At 43.5% G+C, this 24,947-nt stretch overlaps 1 long non-coding RNA gene across 2 annotated transcripts; it reads left to right on the top strand.

Annotated features, from left to right (window-relative positions):
* Positions 1-19,434: 19,434 nt before the first annotated feature.
* LOC309335628 lies at positions 19,435-24,643 on the top strand. 2 transcript variants are annotated; one of them, XR_014153613.1, is made up of 4 exons: positions 19,435-19,513; positions 22,039-22,210; positions 23,159-23,351; positions 24,188-24,643. It is a non-coding gene; the product is annotated as an uncharacterized lncRNA (long non-coding RNA). The 2 variants fall into 2 exon arrangements; XR_014153614.1 differs by lacking the exons at positions 19,435-19,513; positions 22,039-22,210 and having other exon boundaries at positions 23,083-23,351.
* The last annotated feature ends 304 nt before the right edge of the window (positions 24,644-24,947 follow it).

Genomic DNA, 24,947 nt, shown 5'->3' with positions numbered 1-24,947 from the left:
GCTGCCGGTTCGCCGGAGCAGCTTCGTCACGCTGGCCACGTGACCCTGGAAGTGTCTGCGGACAGCGCTGGCTCCCGGCCTCTAGAGTGAGATGAGCGCACAACCCTAGAGTCTGTCAAGACTGGCCCGTACGGGCAGGGGTACCTTTACCGTTTACCTTTAGGTGCCCAAGGTGCTTGTTCCACTGCTGGGGCCATTACATACTCGATGGGCCAGCTGGATTTATCTTGAAGGGTGAAAATTGCATTGACCAGCATTGCAGAGGTGCCAGGAAGCTAGACCAGAGCTTTATTCCCTCCCTTAAGGCAAGAACAGAATGGTAACAGGAAACTCTAGACTCCAGCCGCCTTGTGACGTTTATCCACACATAGGCTTTTCTTTGAAAGAAAGCATGCTGAAGAGTTTTGCTCTCCGTTCAATTTTCTTTTTTGCTTGGATTCATCTACAGTGGAACCTCGGGTTATGTACCGTCCTTCTTACGAACGCTTCGGGTAATGAGCTCCACTAACCCAGAAGTGGATGCTCCTGGTTGCAAACTTTGCCCCAGGATGAGAACGGAAATCGTGCAGCGGCAGTGGGAGGCCCCATTAGTGAACGCGCGTCTCATGTTAAGAACGGTTTCGGGTTAAGAACCGACCTCCGGAACGTTTTAAGTTCGTAAGCAGAGGTACCAGTGTAGTGCCATCAATATACATGGTTCTTGACAGACTAACATTTTTTTAAAAAAATCCAGGTTCCTTATTCCAAAGAATTTGCAGCTTATATTTTTAACAGTGGATAAATCAGCAAAGGGACAAAATAAATGGCCTGTTAATTTTTTAATATGCATGTTGATTAATGTGATAAGGCTGCAGAAAAAGCGGACAGCTGGGCTGCCTCCAAAGTTACATTGCTTCTGGGGTTTTTTAAGGCTGCATTCACACAGAAGTTTATTCCATTTCCCTTTATTTCCATTTCCCCCATTTTGAATTTCCACATGATATCCGAGCTTTCACACGATGTGAAAAGCCACTTCTGTGAAATTAAAGGAATATAAGTGCATGTTTAGTGCTCTCTTCCATGTTATTTGGTTCCAGGAAGGAAAAGCATGCTTGCAGCTCCCTTAACTGGAAAATTGTGGGAGTAAAGTGACAAAATTTGGGATGGCATACCACCAGACAGCTCTTTCCTGCTGTTTTCATTGGGCATCAGGAAGGTGGGGCAGTGGTAATGTCTGATGACACATGTCCACACCACGCCCACTGGTAGGAATGAAATTTAGCGCAACACTGTGGTACGTCGAACACAGAGCAAGTATTGCACAACACAGCAGGAACTGCCATGTGAAAGGAACATTAGAAAATTAATGCAATATTTTCCGTGTATCTGAATGCACCCGTAGCTGCCTGCCACCACCAGCTTAATCCAAAATTACTGCTTTCAGCTATGGATGTCAGATTCCTGTTTGGATGTGGCTTGCATTGCTGGGATGACCAGCTGCACATCAGTGTCTCCTGCAGCACCATTAATGAGAAGTCCATGCAGAAGCCTGGCTGGGCAGCCACCCCATCTGTATAATGTCAGAACCTCCAAGTGTCCCTATTTTCCAGGGACAGCCCTGTGGGAATGTTCAGGGAGGCAGGAGAGGATATATTGTTTGTTAATATCCTTCCTAACTTGTGCTAGCAAGTTCCTTTACTTAGCAGAGTTTTACATTCCCCTTTTAAACGCTCAGCAGGTAGCTGGTTGAAGAAGATGAAGAGTTTGGATTTGATATCCTGCTTTATCACTACCCAAAGGAGTCTCAAAGCGGCTAATATTCTCCTTTCCCTTCCTCCCCCACAACAAACACTCTGTGAGGTGAGTGGGGCTGAGACACTTCAGAGAAATGTGACTAGCCCAAGGTCACCCAGCATCTGCATGTGGAGGAGCAGAGACGTGAACCCGGTTCTCCAGATTACGAGTCTACTACTCTTAACCACTACACCACACTGGCTCTCAGGCTTGTTGCAGGCTTGTGTAAGCCTCTCACTGTTGGTTCCAGGTAAGATCCGTTATATCCCTCTTAAAAGAATAAACATGCCACAATCTTATTTAAAGTCAATAAAAGAAGTTTACTCACATCATCAGTTCACAGTTGGATCCCTGAAGGCAGACTTAGTTATAAGGTATATACATGTGGAACTATCCCATATGGAGATAATCCCAGTGTCCTCTGTTGGCTGGAAGCAAACAGAGCATCTCTAGCTAAAAGGTAAAAGCTGCTTCAATGACGGAGGAAGTAAAAAAGAGAGAGTGTGCTGCATGCCTTGTGCTTTTGTTACCTGAACAGGTAAGGTCATGACCAAAGGAAGTATGTCCCAGTCCAGGAGGAAACAGGAAGTTCCGACTGGCTGGACCAAACATCCCCTTGCATGTCCACTCTAGGAAAACAAGGAATGTTGTATTTGACTGCTGCTTATGTATCACATCCCACAAGTCCTGGATTTACAGAAGTCATCCCAGTTTCTGATTTGATCCCAGAATGCCCCGCTTTTCCTTAGGACGTTTCATAGGAGAAATGTTGAAGGATGTGGAGTTATACGATTAATAATAATAATAATAATAATAATAATAATAATAGAATTGGACGTCCCTATTTTCTTCAGAGAAATCTTGGAGGGTATGAAATTTGTAACACAACTGTGGATCCACAACAACATCCAGAACTGGAAGCTGGACCTTTCTTCCTTGACCCAGCCCTCCATATCAGTTCATCTCCTTCCTTCCCTGAAGATGATGAATATATTTTCCTCTACGTTACCTTCCTCAAGAGTGCTTTGCTTAAAACAATAATAGTCGTAACAATCAAGGTTCAGCATAATGGGAATTAAATTGCTTGGGCCTCTCTCCAAAATGGGGGCGTCATCCTTCCTAGAAGACTAGCCCTGGAAAGTGTGAATTGTCATGAGATCTGGAGTCATTTCCCTTGCTTTCTAAATAGCGATACATGGAGGGAGTGTTCCCCCCGCCATGCAGCCATGTACATGTTTTATTGCTCATCGCAAGGGCAGTGTTATCGCAGCTACAAAATCAGGTGTTTTATGGACAGTATGTGCTAAGCACATTTATGCGGTGGCAATCAGTGTGGTAAACCACTGTGGATGCAACCCTAAAAACAGCTGCAAGGGAGTACAGTGGTACCTCGGGTTACAGATGCTTCAGGTTACAGAAGCTTCAGGTTGCAGACTCCACTAACCCAGAAATAGTACCTCGGGTTAAGAACTTTGCTTCAGGGTGAGAACAGAAATTGTGCGGCAGTGGCGCGGCAGCAGCGGCAGGCCCCATTAGCTAAAGCTAAGAACAGTTTCAGGTTAAGAACAGTTTCAGGTTAGACTATATGGAATTTGCCGAACTGACTTGGAGACTCCGAGACCAGAGAGAAGAGATGGTGGAAGATTGGAAGAAGTTTAAAGAATATTTGAAAAAAATATATGCTAATATTTAAATCTTAGAATAGCTTTGGAAGCGGATATAAGCTGTAGGGTTAGAAGTAGAAGATAGTGTATTTTAAAATAGTATTACTTGTAGGGCATAAAATGTGATAATATGGTAAAAGTGTGATAAAAAATGGTTAAAATTATGATATATGTAAACTGCTAAAGATGAGGTAAAATGAAAATCAGATGGGGGGACTTGGGGAAATGCACCTAACAATGTTTAGAAAAAATAAGGATAAGTGAAGAATCTGTTTGTATTGTTTGTTTTTCTGTTTGTGTTGTTTAGTTGTGTTATAAAATGAATATTTTTTGGGGGGAAAAAAGAACAGTTTCAGGTTAAGAACGGACCTCCAGAATGAATTAAGTTCTTAACCCGAAGTACCACTGTAACACATTCTTCCATGTACTACATTCCTCCATGTGATGCATGGGTGGGGAATGTTTACTAGCTCAAAGGTTTTCAACGAACATTGAAAACATCATGATGATACTTGAAAGCACATTTTAATCACATTCTTTCTAAAAAAAGAATTCTGGGCTGTGTAGTTTACCCCTCACCGAGTTACATTTCCCAGTAGCCCTTAAGAAACTACAGTGCCCATAATTCTTTGAGGGAGAAATGTGCTTCAAATACGCTTTAAAGTCACACAGCCTTGAGAAAGAGAATTCCAGACCCTCCAAGAGTCTCTATTTTCCAGGGACGTCCCTGATTTAGAGAAGTCGTCCCGGTTTCTGATTTGATCCTGGAATGTCCCGCTTTTCCTCAGGATGTCCCTATTTTCATCGGAGAAATGTTGGAGGGTATGGAGTTATCCAACCCCTGAGCTGGGTGAAGGCAATACTGTATAAGGAAGATTTGTTTTAATGTTTATCGTTTTATTATGTTTGGATATATGTTGGAAGCTGCCCAGAGGGGCGGGGACAACCCAGTAAGATGTGTGGGGTATAAATAGTAAAATTATCATTATGGAATGGGACGTCCCTATTTTCATTGGAGAAAGGTTGGAGGGTATGGAATTCCTGGTGCCACAGTGCTCAAAAAACACATGCTTGCGCCAGAGCATGTTTTAGTGCATGGGGATGTGGCACCATCAACAGCTCTTCATCCACAGAACTAAAGGAGCGAGGAAAGATGGGGGGGGGCAGCTGGCTTTTCAAATAGCCCCAATCTAAATCCGTATGGGATTTCCTTTGTACAGCAGTAGCAAAATCTCGAATCTAGCTCCTGAAAAAATGGACAGCCAGGGAGCGCACCACTTTCAACAGGGGATAGATGCGTAGTGCACTGTGAGCTCAGTCAGCCTCAGATGTTTCCCCTCGAAAGCATAAAACTATCTAATGTTAGAATGAGCTAAGGTGATTGGGAGAGGCCGCCGAGACCATATAACACCAGTCCTGAAAGACCTACATTGGCTCCCGGTATGTTTCCGAGCACAATTCAAAGTGCTGGTGCTGACTTTTAAACCCCTAAGCAGCCACAGCCCTGAAGGAGCGTCTCCACCCCCATCGTTCTGCCTGGACACAGCCAGATGGGCGGGGTATATAATAATAATAATAATAATAATAATAATAATAATAATAATAATAATTTATTATTTGTACTCCGCCCATCTGGCTGGGTTTCCCAGAAGGTCCTCTGTCTGGTTCCCTGTAGCGCCACACAGCGCCACACACGTCCCATGAGTAGTAGTCCACATGACAAGTAATGAGAGCCCTATCCTACATGAAGTTATCAAATCCTCTTTTAAAGCCATCCAAGTTGGTGGCAATCTCTACCGCTTGTGGGAGTGATCTCCATAGTTTAAATATGCTCTGGATAAGTAATTACTTCCATTTGTCTTTCCAACGTTCAGCTGGGTTGGATGTTCCTGAATTCCAGTGTCATGAGAGAAGGAGGGTTCCCTGCCCCAACCACTCTCTCCATAAAATGCATACTTTTGTACTCTTCTGTCATTTCACCTTACACATGCCTTTTCTCTAAACCAAAAAGCCCTGAATTTGGCAACCTTTCCCAGAGGCGGATTTAGAGGGGCACGACTGGATGCCAAGCTGAGAGGGCACTATGGGGGTACTACAATATTGACAAAAAAACAGAAGGGGTGGTGGGTGTTGTCAAGGCCCCACTGAAATTTTAAAGCCACTGACCTTTCCTCATAGGGGAATTTCTGCATCGCCTCAATCATTTGGTTTGCCCTTTTCTTCCATCAGCTTCTTCAGATACAGTGGTACCTCGGGTTACATACGCTTCAGGTTACAGACTCCGTTAACCCAGAAATATTGCTTCAGGTTAGGAATTTTGCTTCAGGATGAGAACAGAAATTGTGCTCCGGTGGCACGGCAGCAGTAGGACGCTCCATTAGCTGAAGTGGTGCTTCAGGTTAAGAACAGTTTCAGGTTAAGTACGGACCTCTGGAACGAATTAAGTACTTAACCCGAGGTACCACTGTATTCATATTTCCCCCTTGTACTTATTCATATCTGCTGCTGCTTCAGTGACATTCCTACCCACACCCCCTCTTCAAATAGGGGTTCTTTTTCATTCACAGCATGATCCCTACCAATCAGAGAGCTTATAGTGAACATGACTCCACAATGCTATGTATCCTATCACATTTGACTGTGCGACAACATCACTGAGAGCAAGCGAAGGTCACTAAGAGTGAGGGCAATGATTCCTGCCCTGGTCACATAGGTGATCCCAGCCCTTACTTGAAAGTGGCTTCATGGGTGCATACATTTACGCCACTTTTGCCGCAAACCCCGCAACATCACCAAAAGCGGCCAAGTTTTTCACTACTGCCAAATGTGCTCCTGAAAGCACCCCACTTCCAGCTCAGCCCTAGTGTTGTTTCGTGCAACAAATGTGCTTCTGTAGCGCACAGTTAGGTAATTTTTTTTGGAAAAGTTTTTATTGATAAAATAATTCAGCATTGATACACACATATTGCGAATATACAAACATACATTTCATACAGTCCTTAAAAATGTTCAAACATACCTACACTCAATCCCACAGATAATTCCTTTTCCCATCACCATCCACCACCCCTCACCCCACCTTTGTGTTAGACTTCCAATCTACTCAATTGCAATTTCTTTCCACTTCTATTTCTTTCTTTCACACACCTTTAACCTAATTTCATGCTTCTTTTTCTATTACACATTGTTATCCACCTTATTTAGTATTCCAGTATTTAAAACAGAATAATAGGAGTTCTGATTTTTCAATATGGTTTTGCAAGTATCCATTAAACATCTTCCAGTCCCTGTCAATCTTCTCTTTTGAGATCCTTCCAATTTCTCCCATTGTTTTGGATACATTGTAGTACTCCAATAATTTGGCAGTTAGGTAATTTTTGGTGCATCTTCCATTGACAGAACTATCTGAGGGCTGGTGGCTGTAAGCTGCAGCTTGGTGCTGTGTGTGTGTGTGTGTGTGTGTGTGTGTGTGTGAGAGAGAGAGAGAGAGAGAGAGAGAGAGAGAGAGAGAGAGAGAGAGACAGCTGAGCCAAAAAAAGCTATATGATTAGGACAGCATTCCACTAACCAGCACGAAATATCAGGATGTATGGGATATGACTCATCCCTTGCTACTGTTAATGTTCTTTGACCCCGAAAGAGGAGGTCAAATTCCTCCCAAGGTGTAGCTGTGCAGACTTCGATAGGCACGCGTTGCGCCAACTCTTATCGCAAAAGGAACATCTAAACGCAGAGCAAATTTTAGCAGTGGGGAAAACATGAACAAGTGCAGAAGATTTCATCCGAATGTGGGTGCAGCTGATTCAGAAATGTTTTTCTTAAAGTCACGTCCAACATCCCTTCACACATTTCACACAAGGCATTTCTTCTGTACAATGGTCAACTAGCAGGTTTTCCACTGCAGGCATGTCTGGCAGAATCTGTAGTCAACTGCAACTAGCCATTTTGACAAGTGTCTACATGGGTTTCTGCCGTCTCTGAGTGCTCAGTGCTTATAGGTTGTATGCGATGACATGAGTCTAATTTTTCAGTGGCACCAACAGGCTAGAAAAGAAGTTACACTTAATAGCTCTGTCTAAGGTAAAAGGTAAAGATAAAGAACCCCTGGACGGTTAAGTCCAGTCATAGGTGACTATGGGGTTGCAGCGCTCATCTCGCATTCAGGCCAAGGGAGCCAGCATTTGTCCACAGACAGCTTTCCGGGTCATGTGGCCAGCAGGACTGGTGATGGAAGCCAGAGCTCAGAGAAACACCTTTTACCTACTTGCCGCAGTGGTACCTATTTAACTACTTGCACTGGTGTGCTTTCAAACTGCTAGGTTGGCAGGAGCTGGGACAGAGCAACGGGAGCTCACCCCGTCGCGGAGATTCGAACCGCAACCTTCTGATCAGCAAGCCCAAGAGGCTCAGTGGTTTAGACCACAGCACCACCCGCCTCCCTTACTGTGCCTTAGTGTGGCATGATGACATACCCTCCAACATTTTTTTTGATGGAAATAGGAACATCCTGTTCTATTATTATTATTATTATTATTATTATTATTATTATTATTATTATTATTACCTGCCCATCTGACTGGGATGCCCCAGCCACTCTGGGCAGCTTCCAACATTTATCAAAACATAATAAAACATTTAAAAACTTCCCTCTACGGGGCTGTCTTCAAATGTCTTCTAGAAATTGTAGTTACAGTGGAACCTCTACCTGCAACCATAATCCGTTCTGGAGGTCCATCTGGAGGTCGAATTGGGTTGCTGGGAGAGGCGCAGTTGTGCGCATGCGTGAACGGCAATCACCACTCCTGCGCATGAGTAACCGGTGGCAAACCCGCCGTTTACGGCTGGGTTTGCTGCGAACGTTGGGTGAAATGGACACAAGCGGAGGCGGACATAAGAAGAGGTTTAACTGGGTGGAAGAAGATTGGAAAAAAATTAAAGTTTGTCTACAGAAACACTGCAAAATCAAGGAATGTTAGAAGGATGTTGGAATGAAGTAATGTGGTTTTAGCAGAAATGATATAAAGGATTAGGTAAAAATGGATTTGTTAATTGGGGAAAGATGAGAATGTAAAATTACAGTATATTCAGATAAGTTAATAGGATAAAAACAAAGCTGGAAAGGATTTGCTGAAATATCTAATTGAACTAGAATACAAAAAAGGGAGGTGTGAGGAGGTCAAGGAAATAAGCAAAGGAAAGAAAGTTATGTAAAGGTTTGATTTGTTTTTTTCTTTTCTTAATTGTTTGTATTTTTCTGTGTTTTTTGTCTTTATCTATTGTGATGTATTGTTTTGTTTTTTCTTGCTTAATTTAGTGTTTTCTTTTTGTAACCTTTAAAACTGGAATAAATAATATATATATATATATATATATATATATATATATATATATATATATATGAGGTTTGACTGTACTTATCTCCTTGGCTGGGGGGGGGGTGTCACATAACTCCATGCCCTCAAACATTTCTTTAATAGGGACATTCTAAGGGAAAGCGAGATATCCTGGGATGAAATCAGGAACTGGTACGGCTTCTGTAAATCTGGGGCTGTCCCTGGAGAATAGGGACACTCGGAGGGTTTGAGATCACACTCTGAAGGCATGCATGCAGAGGGAGTTTTTCGGGACAGTTGCAAGCCAGCCCACGTGGAAGACTGGGTGAGTCACAGAGCAATGCAGATCACATGAGAGAAAGCTGCAAAAAGTAAATGCCAAATGTGCCACGAACACTCTCTCTCTCTCTCTCTCTCTCTCTCTCTCTCTCTCTCTCTCTCTCTCTCCCCCCCCCCCCCGCCCCCGCTTTCAAACTGTAGTGTAACAGACAGCCCTGGAAGCCTCTGATCTGCACAAGAGCAGGACGAGTTTTCAAAAATAAAACGAACAAACAGAAAGAAAAATAGAAGCTAAAACATTCAAAAGCTCCCATGCATGACGACCATTTAAACCATTAGGCGGCGGGGGAAGGGGGCTGTTGTTTTTGTTTGTTACTATGTTATGTATTTTTCAGTTTTTATACTGTAAATTGTCTCGTGGTCCTAGGATGAAGGGTGGTGTAGAAATTCAATAAACACATAAATGAACAATAAAGGATACAATATGAATTGTTATATATATATATTTGGTATTAACAGACTGGCTGTATCTCAGCACCTGCAAGAATACTGTTGTTTTCTGTTGCTGCTTCTTCCTCGATGCAAGAATGAACTGCCTCTGGGCATGTACAGAGAGCTTCTGCAAAGGTCCGCTGTTTTATTGTATGATCCATGGGGATCTTTCATTCAGGTGTTGTTTTCTCTAGATCAGAGGCCATGTGTACAAACCTTAAATAGAAGCACTCTTTCCAATGAAGGTTCCAAGCCTGTTAACAGCCTGTGCACTGGTAACGAAAACACCAAACACACATTTTTGTTCCTGAATTTACATCCTCCAGATCTGGGTGCAGGCCAGGTGGGTGAAATTCCAACCGAGCCAGTGAAATTCTGGAGGCTGCGAGTGGATTGCTAGGACAAACTGCCAGGGTGACAATTGGTCTGGCTCAAGCTGAACATGAGTCAGCATCAACGTTGTTCTGCAAAACTTCATTGTGCTTCGAGCCCCAAAACCCATCCCGAATAGAAATAAAGACACAGTGGAGACAGAATTTAGTTTAAATGTTAATGGGCAAATTTTGGCCACAACTTTATTAAAATACACAAATGTGACTGGCAGCGGCATAGCGTGGGTTGTCAGCACCCGGGGCAAGGCAAGTAATTTGCGCCCCCTAACCCGGGGCAAGGCAAGTACAGTAATTTACTCTCCCTGTTTAAAGTTGTTGTTATGCATGTGCAGGTCATCATTTGAATATTTTATTTTAAGTTAATGAATATCTTTCTACTTATGAGTGTTGAACTAATTGGCTGATGAAGAATTCAACGAAACAGCAATTGTTATCTGGAAACATTATTCAGAGTTGGACATCAGAATTGGACATTTGCTGATTATACAAAGCTTCACAGCTTGTTCTCCGCCGGGTAAAGTCTGGCACCGTGACTCATTTAAGGACTTTCAGAGACTTCAGTTTGTTAGTTTTGATGTTTTGAATTATTCCATAAAGTTTCTCATGTTGTAATTGTTTCTGGCCATCGTGTTGCTTTTGATATTGCTGACCCAAAGTGGAAAGAAGCGGAAGTCCCAGCAAAGGAAGAATGGATACAAAAACTTATGGAATATGCAGAAATGGCAAAACTTAACAGAAGAATCAGAAATCAAGATAGCAAACTTTTTATAAAAGAATGGAAATGGTTTATTGAATATATACAGATAAATTGTAATCAGATAAAAACATTAGCAGGATTATTGTAATAACCTGCAGTTTCACGAGGGTATATAGTTACAGTAGATACTGTATTTTTTGCTCTACAAGACTCACTTTTTCCCTCCTAAAAAGTAAGGGGAATTGTGTGTGCGTCTTATGGAGCGAATGCAGGCTGCGCAACTACCCCAGAAGCCAGAACAGCAAGAGGGACCGCTGCTTTCGCTGCGCAACGATCCCTCTTGTTGCTCTGGCTTCTGAGATTCAGAATATTTTTTTTCTTGTTTTTCTCCTCCAAAAACTAGTTGCGTCTTTTGGTCTGGTGTGTCTTATAGAGCAAAAAATACGGTAATTAAATGAGCAAGTTAAATGAACATGGATATGGAGAAGATATTAAAATAAAAAAATTTAAGGAACCGCAGAAAGAGGAGAAAGGAAGTCAAATTTTGAAATGTTAAATTGATTGTAAAACTAATGAAATGCATAAACTTGAAAAGTACAAATAAAAACTTTGAAAAAAAGATATTAAGGAATAGCACTGAGCAAATGAGAGCTACAAAAAGTAAAGAATAAATAAATCAAAACCAAAGCAGAATGGATTTCTGCTTGATTGGGATGTTCATGACGTTTTGCCAAAATCGAATGATAATTGAACTGATCCTGCTAATGAATGAATTAGGAAAGAGAGAGGGGAAAATCCACATTTGCTTGCCTCTGCTCTTTCAGTAGATGGCAGGAGATACCACCGAATTCCAGCTAGAGGATGGAAGCCAAGTCTCACTTCTCCCTTTCTGTGGAGCGTTAGGAAAATATGATTCACAGACTGCCACACATTCTTGTTGATGCCTGGGGAAAATTATTTATGAGTATGGATCTGTGTTAAACTCTTCCACTGCGTACTCCCCTTCCTAATCTAGAGAGGTTAAGGTAAGTATTAAAACAATATTGGAATGGCTCTCCGTCCTGGAGAAAAGTACCTGGGCCCTATGATTAATTGTCCCTGTCGTGAAAATTAATTCAGCGCCATAAATTGTATTAAATGGATTCTCCGCACCTGGGTGAAGAAGGAACGGTGGCCTTTATTTCCACAGCACTATCGGGGGGGGGGGGGGAAGGAGGAATGACCCAACAAAGTTGTGATGTCACAACCTTTCGGGTCAGTTTCCCCTTAAGACTGGACAAATAAGATAAGTGCGTTTTTAGGGCATGGCTTGGAACAATTTGTTATCTAACTATTTTGATGCACTTGAGCAAAAGTCCAAGGGAATGGTTTATTTAGGCAGCGTGTGTATTTCTTTTTTAGATCAGGGGCCATCTGTTCAAACCTTAAAACAGAAGTTCTTCTTAAACAGAAGCTTTAAACAGGCTAGGGTGTGTGCGTGTGTGCGTGTGTGTGTGTGTGTGAGTGAGAGAGAGAGAGAGAGAGAGAGAGAGAGGAGTTTCATAGAGCAGAAAATTCACCAGGCAGAAGCTTGCAGGCTGCAAATTGGCAGTCTGGGGTTTCCATTTCCAAGGCTCAGTCACTTACCCCTCCTATACCAGCCTTTCAAAGAGTGACATGTTTATTTTGCCATAATTTCAAGCTCTCAACAGGGCCAACATTGCAATTGCATATTGTCATTATTACGTGCAGTGTAAATAAATATGTCAAGGATGACGAATGGGAGCGAATTTCATTTAGTTTTAACAATACACTGGTTGCAATCCTATACTCACTTAAACTGGGCAGACATTTGATTCCGTTCACATTTAAAGGTGAGCTTCCATTTTCTGAAACAAGAAGTGAACTGAAATCCCAGCCATTCTTTGATATGCATTCTTCTTTGAATTTTGCGATGCAGATCTCTAGCTAAGTAACGTGTGCCGAAAAATGCATATATTGGCGTATGCATAAAATGCTTATACAGGTACTTACTTTGCTAAACCTTTCTTAGGCATTACAAATATAGACCATCATAAAACATCCATATATAATTTTTAAAATTATAGACAAATAAACAGCCATGTAAAAATATGCGATAACGAGGATTTTCCTCCTGCTAAATAGTGCCATTCAGCACTCTGGGAGATACTATTGATAAAAACTCAGCTACCTTTGCAGTTTGAAGTGAGAGCTGGACCATAAAGTAGGCTGATCACCGAAGAATTGATGCTTTTGAATTATGGTGCTGGAGGAGACTCTTGAGAGTCCCATGGACTGCAAGAAGATCAAACCTATCCATTCTTAAGGAAATCAGCCCTGAGTGCTCACTGGAAGGACAGATCCTGAAGCTGAGGCTCCAATACTTTGGCCACCTCAAGAGAAGAGAAGACTCCCTGGAAAAGACCCTGATGTTGGGAAAGATGGAGGGCACAAGGAGAAGGGGACGACAGAGGACGAGGTGGTTGGACAGTGTTCTCGAAGCTACCAACATGAGTCTGACCAAACTGCGGGAGGCAGTAGAAGACAGGAGTGCCTGGCATGCTCGGGTCTATGGGGTCACAAAGAGTCAGACACGACTAAACGACTAAACAACAACAACAACAAGCATGGTCTCTTGGTCCCTGTGGGAGGCAGTGGAAGACAGGAGTGCCTGGCGTGCTCTAGTCCAGGGGGTCACAAAGAGTTGGACACGACTAAACGACTAAACAACAAACCTTTGCAGTTACTTCTGGATAGAATCTGATTATACAATGGACAGTAGAAAAGAATATATTCTGCTGTGAAAATGCTCATATTAATGATAAGAATATGCAAAAATATATTATAATAGGGGAAATGCATGCAAAAAATGTGTATGTCTGGAGAAATTTGCACGAAAATATGGAATTTTTATGCACCCCCCCCTTTAAACTGATAAGGAAATGTGTAGAAATGAACATACGTTTGGAAGAATGCGAAACTGAAACCCTACCTTTTACCACTGAGCTGAAGGAGACTCCCTGCTCTGAGTAGACATGCCTAGGATTGCTCTGCCAGTGGCTTAAATAAGAAGCCCCATGGTTAAGTGAGCAAGGTTTTAACAAACAGATCTGCTCCTGTGCTGATGGAGCCCACAAGCTCTGCATCTCGGGTGAAGAGGTGCAGTGCAAAGAGATGTCAAGAACCTGTGAAATGTGCTTGTCAATGGAATTCGTCGGGCCTGCCAAACTTGAGAAACCTCGTGGAAAATATGCTTAGGTTTCCAAATATGTAAGCACAGAAAGGAGTGGGCATATTTTTAAGAGGGAGAGAGAGGCCTGGGTGATTCCAGCCTGTCCTTTGTTTCTTGGCTGCCTGCAGAATGTTCCCAACAATCAATGTAATAAACAAATAATAATAATATTTTGAATAGTGAACATACTTTCCTGTTCCTCCTCCAGATGAAGAACCACATCCCAATGCTCATTTTGGACAGTCCATCCTATTCTGGTACATCTTGCATCTTTTATTACTGCTTATGCTGTAAATATGCAACAAAGATCCGTTCCGAGGTCATTATACAGCTTCCTGTTAATTATGATTAACGCCGTACTTTTCAATGCATTTCTATGCCACTTTCCTAACCACAAAAGTCTGTTTCTTTTTTTAAAAATGCATTTGTTGCGCTATATCAGCTGTGCGCTTTCATCTGCTTTAATTGCGCAAACCAAGGTTTTTTAGTAGGTGCTTGAATCATTCCTGCTAAGCACTGACAGTCTGGAGCAGGGGTCAGCAACCTTTTTCAGCCGTGGGCTGGTCCACCGTCCCTCAGACCATGTGATGGGCTGGACTATATTTTGAAAAATAATAATGAACGAATTCCTATGCCCCACAAATAACCCAGAGATGCATTTTAAATAAAAGCACACATTCTACTCATGTAAAAACACACTGATTCCTGGACCGCCCGTGGGCCGGATTGAGAAGGTGATTGGGCCGCATCCAGCCCCCGGGACTTAGGTTGCCTACCCCTGGTCTGGAGGCAGTTTGTCCATGAAGTTAACTCTTTTTTCAAGGAAACGGCATGCAGCTCAGCAGCACTGCCCAGCTGGTCTTGCCCCTGTAGTGCAGAATCCAAACCCTCCTCCCAATCTTCTTCCTCTGACAGGAGAGCCTACTTGGTCCCCAGGTAATGGGTGCTCAGTGCGTGTGATGTCATGATGTCACATTGCGTGGTGATGACATGAGGTTGCACATGCCCCCGGACTTGGAACCTGACTTCCCGTGCCACCGGAAGTCAGGTTCCGAGACCTCGCGAGAACTTGGGAAGCATCTCCGAGGTCTTGTGAGGCCCCAGAGATACTTTCTGAGACCTTGCGAGACCTCAGAACCTGACTTTTGCTGCCACTGAAATTTGGTTTCTGAGGTCACACAAGGTGTCAGACAGCACCTCTGAGGTCTTGTGAGGCCTCGAATGTGACTTCCAGTGCTTCGTGAGGCACCATAAGTTGTGTCGGGGGCCCTGCATTGTGGGTGCTGAGCGCCCACAACAATTTTTTTGTGGGGGCTTTGACACCCAGAGCTCCTTATAGTTACTAGTTATCGCCCCTGCCTTCTGACCTTTCCTCAGTGTCCTACCACCAATCCCCTCGCTCTGAGTCTTCTTCCGCTGGGGTTTCCCTTGGGGTTCCCAGCTGCTGTCTCCCCACACTCCTCTTCATCCAGACCAGGGGTCAGCAACCTAAGGCCCATGGGCCACAAGCTGCCCACAGGGGTTGTTTAACTGGCCCACAAGCCGCCCCTAAACTGAGCCGCCTCCTCAGCAAGTCCCCATGTGCTGCGCTAAACCGGCGCAGTGTGGCGGGGGGACTCACTTCCGTGGTACCGGACATTGTGTCTGCGCAGACACAGGCCCCAAAAATCACACCTGCGCAGACACAAACACCGGAAATCGTGGGCATGTGCGTAATCCGGCCCACAGAGGGATTTCCGCTGCAGTGAAGTAACCCAGGTGAGGTAAACCTTGCTGACCCGATTCAGACAGTCCCCAACAGAGACCCATGAGCATTGAATTGGGTTTGTTTGGGAATTGCTTTGTGGCAAAGGGGGGATGAATGGAAGCAATGTGATTCTCTCTCAGGAGAAAGGAAAGAAGGGGAGGCCCAAACATGGATCAAGATGGAGTAGACAGATGGAAGATAGATCAGACTATTAAAGGAAACAACTTTGTGTTTGTGAGTGTGCACGTGAATGCACACATTTGTGTGCGATACATGGTTCTGGAGACAGTTGGTTTTGTCTTTAATTTAAATTTGTCAAGTTGATACATATAAACAAACAAACAAACAAACAAACAAACAAACTATAAATAAATAAATAAATAAATAAATAAATAAATAAATACACAACTACCAAAAAAGTAAGTTTAATAACATTGACATTCCAAGATGTTCCACCTTTTTTTTTTGTTGAGAATTAGAGGTGGTATGATGAAGCTGTGGCCTAGAGTGTACACAATCATTTCTGGCATCTTTCGTCTGCATGGTTGAAAGTATTTGAGGTGTGAAAGAAACCTGAAGGTCCATTTGACCAGAGACAAATTGGGGCATACACGCCCACAGGTCTCAGTCGTACCCCCAATTCTCTGGAAAACATCAAAAACCAGCTCTCACTTGCCCTCCTCCCTTGGTAAAGTTGTTTGACACTAAAGAACCGAGAATGCAGCTGTCTGCGCTTCCTGCCCACGAGTCTTCTAGACTGATTGGATCTATGTCCCTGTAGATATAGTCTAACTTTCACTTTGCCTTTTCACCTTATAGCCCTTTGGTGCTAATGGCTTCCTCGTTCTGTCAGCTGTCACTCTCATCGCTTTCTGCTCTGTCTCCCTTACAGTGTGAAGGCCCTTGTGCATAACCCAACTGTTTTAACCCCCTAACTTCATAGCCAGGGGGTTGTAGCTATTTAATCTTACTTATTTATTTACTTATCACATTTCCATTCCACCTTTCCCCCAAGAAGCTCTAGGTGGCACGAATGGTTCTTTCCCTCCTTGTTTTGCCCTCACAATAACCCCATGAGGTAGTTTAGCTAAGGAACAGTGACGGGCCCAGGTTGCTGAGTGAACTTCAGAGCTGGTCTCTCAGATCTTAGTCTAGTACTATGGCACTGTGGTCTAAACCACTGAGCCTCTTGGGCTTGCCGATCAGATGGTCGGCGGTTTGAATCCCTGCAATGGGATGAGTTCCTGTTGCTCTGTCCCAGCTCCTGCCAACCTAGCAGTTCGAAAGCACGCCAGCGCAAGTAGATAAATAGGTACCGCTGCGGCTGGAAGGTAAACAGCGTTTCTGTGCAGTCTGGTTTCCGTCACGGTTTTCCATTGTGCCAGAAGCTGTTTAGTCATGCTGGCCACATGTCCCGGAAAGCTGTCTGTGGACAAACGCCGGCTCCCTCGGCCTGAAGCGAGATGAGCACCACAATTCCATAGTCGCCTTTGACTGGACTTAACCATCCAGGGGTCCTCTACCTTTACCTTACTGATCACTGCATCTCTCTTATACCGACTCTCAGCTAGGAGATGTTTGGGATTGAAACTGGAGACATCTGCCTACAAGACATGTTCTCTGTCACTGAGCAGTGGTGGTTCATTCCCAATGAGGGAGGCTAAGGCCTCAATCCTATATCTCTAATGTCACCAGCATGGTGCCTTGCAGAGGACTAAAGCTAACCATGGGGCTGATGAGAGCTGTAGTCTAAAAAACACTTGGAGAGCACTACACTGGCTGCCCCCCAGGGGTGCCAATTTTAGTATAATATTGGGGGGGGGAGGTAAGTCCCACCCTGCATAACCGACCAGAAGATAATGGTGAATGCACACGATTTGAACTCCCTTCAACTTTGTGGGGGCCCACCCCTTCAAATATTTTGTTGGGGGTCCCGAAGGACCTCAGCTTCTATTATTATTATTATTATTATTATTATTATTATTATTATTATTATTATACCGCCCTATACCCGAAGGTCTCAGGGCAGTTCACATAAAAAGATCACAGTATATAAAATAAAAATAAAAACAATAACCCAATAATACCCCCCAAAAGAGCCACATGTCCCTGTTGTATTTTCTTATTTGAGAGAAAGCCCCTAGAAATTAGACTCCCCCAACCTGAAGTAGATATGTATAGGATCACACTATTAAGCATATCCTTGATTCCCTTAACGGACTTTGGGACTTCATTTCACTTTCAAATGTACCCCATGTAGTTCTATGGAGTATGAAATTTTGTATAGGAATTAGTCAAACGGAGCACGAGACCTTTATGTATTTGCCACAGCGGGTGGCGCTGTGGGTTAAACCACAGAGCCTAGGGCTTGCCAATCAGAAGGTCGGCGGTTCAAATCCCTGCGATGGGGTGAGCTCCCGTTGCTCGGTCCCTGCTCCTGACAACATAGCAGTTCGAAAGCACATCAAAGTATAAGTAGATGAATGGGTAATGTTCCGGTGGGAAGGTAAACAGCGTTTCTGTGCGCTGCTCTGGTTCGCCAGAAGCAGCTTAGTCATGCTGACCACATGACCCGGAAGCTGTATGCCGGCTCCCTTGGCCAGTAAAGCGAGATGAGCGTCACAACCTCAGAGTCATCTGTGACTGGACCTAACGGTCCGGGGTCCCTTTACCTTTTCCTTTAACGTGCTTTCAGGGCAGAAGGTTCCAAATTCAAACCCTGGCATCTCTAACTTGAAATGGACCAGTGACATGAAAAATTATTGCCTGAGCCCCAAAGAGCAATTTCTGGTCAGAGATGATGGACAAAATACTTTGACCAGGCATGAGGCTGCTACCTCATGGGTGGATAGTCACATTTTATTGCACCAATGTTGTGGAGAGGGGAGGAGAACCTCACAATAGTGAATGGGTGGATCTGGCAAGATGTTTTTGGTGCCCTCCTCTCCAGAAAACCTCTTCCTCATTTTGATTGCCAACTCCTTCTCATTCTCCCAGTGTGTGTGGCAGAGCCGTTTCTACCATTAGGCAGAGTGGCACAGCCACTTCAGGCGGCCGATTTTGGGTGTCATGAAAAGGTAGCAAATAGTTACGTGTTTATTATTGTTGTGTTCTCACTGACACGGAAGAGGAGAGGTGCTTGTGGAATTCCCTGTCTCTGATGCAAAAATAATTCAACTGGCATCTTGATTTGAGACGAGTTTGCAGATTCGCCTCAGGCAGCAACATGTTTTGAGCTGGCCCTGTCTGGAGGGGAGGCGAGCAAAAGGAGGAAGAGTGGCGAAGTAACATGACTGAGTCTGTGTGATTTGAACGTAGATACACCTTGTCAGGAATCCCTATGAATTTGGAGCTTCTAGAGTAGCATTTAATTATATGCAAAGACTTTCATGGTTGTTTTGGGGGTCCTGTGACCAGTTATTGTTGAACTGGGAATAAATTAAAGATGAGGCACAATGGCAACAAAACTGGAATTTTATTAACAAGCACTCTTTGAGGGATAAAGCTTAATGGTTCTGCTTGTAAAGGCACAATACTTTGTTTCAGTCAAAACTTCTTTTACAGATGTAATTAAAAACTTTACTTATAACTTTCCTCTAAAAGATTGTTTCTCATAAATCCAATTCCTATGAGAATGGGCTATCCTCTTTACCCTGCCTGTAAAATGCCTCCAGCCCCTTTCTTAAATCTCTTCCTTTCCCTAAGGAAATTAAACTGGTTTAATTTCAACCCCCTAACCACCCATCTACTTCCCTAGCCAGGCCCTATCTGGCAGTTAAACTGTCAAATTATACCTTTTTACTCTTCACTCCCTCCTGATTGGTTGTTTCTCCATGATTTGCTATGGGGTTTCCAGAAGGGTGACCCAAGGCCTGTCTGTCACACCCCGATCCCTGACATTCTGGTAGAATCACGATCTCTTGACAATTTTTTTGAATTGCTAACCTCATTGAGGTGTTTTGGGTTTGGGAAAGCAGAAAACTGGCTGTTGCTGTGTCAGATAACCTGTTTAAACTGTTCAAAAAATATGCAATAATCTAATATCTGTTCATAAGAAAAACCACACCATAACTCTCTACTATTTTAGCAACTGTTAAGTTGCAATGTTAAGTTGTGGGCGAGCATATCAGACGACACAGCGATTCTTCAAACAGCTCTTGTTTATTCAAAAGGCCAGAACAGAACTGAACTGAGGAGCTCAGTCAGCCTGCTTATATAGAGCTCCAGAACAGTGTAACTGTTGCAACTTTCTAAAACTATCCAATCACTGAATGTCACTTTCGATCCTTCATTTGTATACAAACTATCCAATCACTGAACGTCACTTTCGATCCTTCATTTGCATAACTATCTACAGTATCCCCCTGCTGGCCCAGGGTGAGAACTTCAGTACATAACATGCACCAAAATTTGTGGGTGCTCAAGAATGCAGGGCCATAGGGAGCCAGTATGTGTTTTACAACTCTCATAGCCAAAAGTCAAATCAGAAAACGAACTAACTCTCCTTTTGTATATTGCCAATTTACCGAATGAGGAGCAAGACTGTGTCGTTCTGTTGTTCTATGTTTGACCCCTTTGCTGCACAACAAAAATGCTGCTAAAATCTTAAGCTTGTTGCCAGGCTTAATTGAAAAAGAGGTGCAGAAAGGACCTTGTTCCGCTGTCATCTTTCATGTGGTTTCAAACCCAATTTCTTTTACAAAAGGTACGATGTAGGCAGTTAAAATATTGCCTAAGGTGCTCTTCTAACAGAGATTCTTTGAAAATACTTATGTATAAAATATGTACACACACACAGAGAGAGAGAGTATATACTCTGCAGCTCTGAGAGCTTTTAAGTCAGGAATGCTGAGTATTACAGTATACTGAGGTCAGAAAAAGTGTTACTGCGTATGTGTGCATCTGTGTGTAAGAAACAGAGAATGTGCCCCCTCCAGTTTGAGCTACAATCTTCTGGCATGTATTGATATGTTATACCATGGGTAGGCAAACTAAGGCCTGGGGGCCGAATCCAGCCCAATCACCTTCTAAATCCAGCCTGTGGATGGTCCGGGAATCAGCATGTTTTTACATGAGTAGAATGTGTGCTTTTATTTAAAATGCACTTCTGGGATATTAGTGGGGCATAGGAATTTGTTCACCCCCCCCCCAATATAGTCCGGCCCCCCACAAGGTCTGAGAGACAGTGGACCGGCCCCCTGCTGAAAACGTTTGCTGACCCCGTGTTATACAGTTGTACCTTGGTTAACTTAATCTGTTTCGGAAGTCCGTTCGACTCCCAAAACGGTTCGAAAACCAAGGCACGGCTTCCGATTGGCTGCAGTAGCTTCCTGCACTCTATCGGAAGCTGCGTTGGACATTCAGCTTCCGAAAAACATTCACAAACCTGAACACTCACTTCTAGGTTTGCAGCGTTTGGGAGCCAAAATGTCTGAGTACCAAGGCGTGCGACAACCAAGGTAGGACTGTATTACAGTTCACTTACCCATATTGAGTTACAGTGGTGCCTCGCAAGACGAAAATAATCCGTTCCGCGAGTCTCTTTGTCTAGCGGTTTTTTCGTCTTGTGAAGCATCCCTATTAGCGGATTAGCGGATTAGCGCTATTAGCGGCTTAGCGGCTATTAGCGGCTTAGAAAAAGGGGAAAAAAAGGAAAAAACTCGCAAGACTCGCAAGACGTTTTCATCTTGCGAAGCAAGCCCATAGGGAAATTTGTCTTGCGAAGTGCCTCGAAAAACGGAAAACCCTTTCGTCTAGCGGGTTTTTTGTCTTGCGAGGCATTCGTCTTGCGGGGCACCACTGTACTTTATTTTGTGACAATTTGTAATTTGTTAATATGGTGAGTTATGAAATTATTTCAGTGGAGACAATGTGGTGTAGCAGTTGGAGTGTCACACTAGGACCTGGGAGACCAGGGTTCAAATCCCCACTTAGCCATTAAGCTCACTGGGTGACCTTGGGCCAGTCACTGCCTCTCAGCCTTAAAGGTAAAGGTAAAGGGACCCCTAACCGTTAGGTCCAGTCGCAGATGACTCTGGGGTTGCGGCGCTCATCTCGCTTTATTGGCCGAGGGAGCCAGTGTACAGCTTCTGGGTCATGTGGCCAGCATGACTAAGCCGCTTCTGGTGAACCAGAGCAGCACACAGAAATGGTGTTTACCTTCCTGCTGGAGCGGTACCTATTTATCTACTTGCACTCTGACGTGCTTTCGAACTGCTAGGTTGGCAGGAGCAGGGACTGAGCAACAGGAGCGCACCCCGTCGTGGGGATTCGAACCGCTGAACTTCCAATCGGCAAGCTCTAGGCTCTGTGGTTTAGACCACAGCGCCACCTGCATCTTACCCAGTGCTATTATCTCAGCCTTACTGAGTGCTATTTTTCTAGAAGAGGCGCCGGAGCTCACCACAAACTTCTCCCTTGTTCTCTCAGATTGGCAATGGTGCCCACCTGAGAAGTGCCAGAGCTGAGCTCCTGTGAGCTCCTGCTGGAAAGCACACACCTGGCCTTACCTACCCTGTGAGGTTGTTGTGAGGAAGATATGGGAAGGAGCAGGACTATGAACACTACGCTGAGCTCCTTGGAGGAAAAGTGTGGTATAAAAGTAAAAATTATTAAATAAAAAATGCTCTTGTTGAAGCACCTCTCCTACCAAGTTCTTTGCTTTGTGCATTGCCTCTTTGGCACCTATACATCAAGGCCAATAACAACTGGAAAATATTTGGCTTATACAAAGGACCTTCCTTTTTTGAGTGTGACAAAAATATTTGTCCGGTTTTTTGTTTGTTTGTGGGGTTTGTACAGTGGACGCTCGGGTTGCGAATGTGATACGTGAGGGATGCATGTTCGCAACCCACAGCTTATGCACATGCACGGCTGCCGAAACCCGGAAGTAACCCGTTCCGGTACTTCCGGGTTTCGGAGGTCCACAACCCCCAAAAAATGCACCTGAAGCGTCTGTAACCCAAGATATGACTGTACTAGCTTACTTCATCAATTGTCAAAACATAAGACCTTTCTGGCTAGGCAAAGTGAGGAGGGTCTGTGCTCTTGTTAAAAAGAAAGAAAGCATTTGTGTTTTGTTAAAAAAGAAAAGAAAGTTAAACATATTAACTTCACTCTGTCCTGACATACAAGTCCTGGGCTGTTTTCATGAGAAATCAATGTGCATAGATTTATATTGACAGAAATTTGCAGCTACTCCTAATCACATGATGCTCAGGACAATAAATGTTTTATGTGAGCGCATTACTGATAATTTATTAGGCAGCGAGTAAAAGGTAAAACAATAGGACGGGGGTCTGAGGAGTTGTAAATGGAAAAGGAAAGAAATAAAGGCTAGATTCATTTACCAACCATCCAATTATTTCAGGAGGCTGTTAGCAAAGATAACTTTGATCAGGCGGCTAATACGTTGCTGGCGTTCCAGCTAGAACATTTGGGGCCATGTTGCTAGAAGAGGGTTGGAATGCAAATAAAGAGGCAAACCATTTGGTCAGTTCCCCTGTCTCTCTCTCTGTAACTGCGGTGGTATTTTTGCCCTTCCCTCTAGGACTACTGTTTTTTTGCCCACTTTCCAGGGCCATAGAGAGAGCAGCCAGCTGAAGTACCCAAGCCTCGGTTAAGGTATTATTCCATTTTTATTCCTCCAGAACAGCCCTATGTGGTATATGTGACTAAGGGTAAATTCAACGGCTGAGTGGAGATTTGAACACAGTCCTCACTGATGCACTGGCTCTCCAGAGGTTTGTACACATGTTTCACCAAATATAGTCACAAGCTCTCTCGACACATGAACAACTGTTTGTGTGAGTTTGTTCATTTGCCCCTTTAAGCCACTGTGTACACAGACTGTACACTCATTGAGAGTTACATGAGAATAACAGTATCATATGATATGAGGATGTAGCTCAAGAATTAGTGTGCACTCTTTGACTACAGTGTGCGAACTGTTGTAATATACAGTTACTTACTCACACTTGCAAGAACAAAAGGGTTAACCTGAGCCCTGAGCTCAAGTTGCCAGTGAGTGTGACTTAGCAGGCATCCAGCAGCCTTTGCTTCCCTTGCTTTCTTTTCTCTCTCAGTTCCTGGAACGAGCAAAGAAGGAGCCATACAGTTTGGCTCCCAGCTCAGCAAATGCTGCACGCAAATGGAAATTCTCTCTAAAAGAAGATTTCTACAGCCTTCATCTTTGCTAACCCAAAGATCGCATGATCCTTCTATAAGGAAACCAAATTATTTTCTTTTAAAAAGTCATTTGTAATATTTTTTTCTACTTTATTTTACTGCCAATTGTTTGCTGTAACTTCTGAAACTCTGGAGTAAAATTTTCATTTATTTGTCAAGCTAAGCATCTCTGATTTATTCTCACCTAAGTATTATCATAGGGCATGTTTTTTTAAAGGTGGATGGGGGCAGATGCAAATCTAACCACATGTTAATGTGCTTGGAGCAATTGCCATTGTGCTAACTCTGCTATGAGGGGAGTAAGAATCTCTCTTCCAAACATCTCTCTCCAACATGAACACCCCTTAACAAAGCATGAACAATGGAGTGTTGTTGTGCTTGTGCCTTACAGGAACGCAATAAGTAAAAAGCGGAAAAGAAGAGTTTCTTTCTTACATTCAGTGTACTTTGGGATGCTCGCATGAAGAGCACAGCAGCAGCAGCAGCTGGCACTTATACCTAACACTGTAAGCACCCGTTTACTCAATGGGCTCCTCTCTAGACATGTCACAGAAATGTGACCAAGGAGTGCTACATAAAACCAGTCATCTGGAGTTCATAGCCCAGGTCTTTTTGGTCTGGGATGACTCAGGGTTGCTGTTATTTTTTTAAAACAACAACAACACAGAATTATGTGAATGATCACCTTGGATGATGTCAGCTTGCCTTTGATTTCTTCTTCGGCAGCAGGAATTAAGCAGAAGACAAAAATACATTGCTTGCCACCAATCTGTCAGTCAATTTTGAACGCTGCCTTTGTGTTATTTATTTCCTCCTCCTTTTCTTAATAAATAACTAACCAAATACATATCCTTAATACATCATGAGTGTGTTATGGTAGATGCAATCAATTCTAATTTCCTGATGCTGTCATCACCATCATCACTGAATTGAGCCTGTGTGTGTGTGTGTGCGCGCGCGTTTTGTTTCTGGATGAGAACAAAACAGCCAGATTGCTCTGCTAAATCTGTCCCAGTGTTGAAACATCTACAGACGCTCCCTTTGCATTCTCCATGCAAGGCTGGAGAGATTTTGATCTCTGCGAATGCTTCTCTTCTGAGTGCTTACCGAACCTGCAAAATACAGAAATAAAAATGCAGATAGAATATGAT

This window comes from Podarcis erhardii (genome assembly GCF_964252035.2).
Source record: "Podarcis erhardii genome assembly, chromosome: 1".
Taxonomy (NCBI): Eukaryota; Metazoa; Chordata; class Lepidosauria; order Squamata; family Lacertidae; genus Podarcis; species Podarcis erhardii.
This window is presented reverse-complemented; position numbering and strand designations above follow the sequence as displayed.